This window comes from Micropterus dolomieu, linkage group LG07 (assembly GCF_021292245.1).
Source record: "Micropterus dolomieu isolate WLL.071019.BEF.003 ecotype Adirondacks linkage group LG07, ASM2129224v1, whole genome shotgun sequence".
Lineage (NCBI taxonomy): Eukaryota > Metazoa > Chordata > Actinopteri > Centrarchiformes > Centrarchidae > Micropterus > Micropterus dolomieu.
Genome location: NC_060156.1, coordinates 24956733 through 24958214, shown reverse-complemented (window position 1 = coordinate 24958214; position 1482 = coordinate 24956733).

The window sequence follows — 1482 nt, the reverse complement described above, 5'->3', positions numbered from 1 at the left end:
AGCATCATGGTTTGGGCCTGCTTTTCTTCAGCAGGGACAGGGAAGATGGTTAAAATTGATGGGAAGATGGATGGAGCCATATACAAGACCATTCTGGAAGAAAACCTGATGGAGTCTGCAAAAGACCTGAGACTGGGACGGAGATTTGTCTTCCAACAAGACAATGATCCAAAACATAAAGCAAAATCTACACTGGAATGGTTCACAAATAAACATATCCAGGTGTTAGAATGGCCAAGTCAAAGTCCAGACCTGAATCCAATCGAGAATCTGTGGAAAGAACTGAAAACTGCTGTTCACAAACGCTCTCCATCCAACCTCACTGAGCTCGAGCTGTTTTGCAAGGAGGAATGAGCAAAAATTTCAGTCTCTCGATGTGCAAAACTGATAGAGACGTACCCCAAGCGACTTACAGCTGTAATCGCAGCAAAAGGTGGCGCTACAAAGTATTAACTTAAGGGGGCTGAATAATTTTGCACGCCCAATTTTTCAGTTTTTTATTTGTTAAAAAGGTTTGAAATATCCAATAAATTTCATTCCACTTCATAATTGTGTCCCACTTGTTGTTGATTCTTCACAAAAAATTAGTTTTATATCTTTATGTTTGAAGCCTGAAATGTGGCAAAAGATCGAAAAGTTCAAGGGGGCTGAATACTTTCGCAAGGCACTGTACATGGCTGTCATTTCCATTCACCCAATCCCCTTTCAATTAGTGTTACAGTGATTAAATCATCAGTAGTGTCATTAGACACAGCCTGCAACAGCTGTTCTCGGAAAGAAAAAAATACTGGTAGGAGAGCTTGCACAACAGCAAAGATTTAAATATTGATTTTAATTGTCAAAGGCCATCAGATTGCCTCTGGGGATAGAATTTAACTTCACACTTGCTCCCTTTACTTCAGTCTCAACATTGTTTTAGATACATTTGTTATTTAGACTGAAACAGTTAAATAGAGATGGTGTTACAAGGTTTGTTAAGTTGGGCAGCAAAAACATTAGGTTAGGTAAGGTGAATGAGCAACCGGAAGAAAGCATTTCCAGGTTTACCAGGTTTATAGGTAAGCCCCTCTTTGAGTTAAGATTCAAAACGTTCATTCTGTTGAGTTCATGGAGGTCCTCTTCACTTTATTTGATTATTTGAATAGGCCAAGTCAGAGTGTATGGTATTAAAATCTAATTTGAATGACTTTGGAAATCAGTCAATATGTCCATTTATCCAAAACATTTAATCTGTTGACCTATATGACTGCAGTCTGAAAGATGATTCCTTTGGGCCTGAGTCCTATGCAGAGCAAAATGATGACAATCGCAATGGAGAGGATAACTGCCAAGGATAATGACTGGATGAAAGACATTACTTTCTGCCTCAAAGGAAAAAACACAGCATAGAGGGGAAGAGGGACAGAATTAAATCAGCTGTTTTACAGAGAGCTTTAGTCAAAAAGCTGCCAGAGCTCAGCAGCTTTTCTTCTTCTTTCTGTG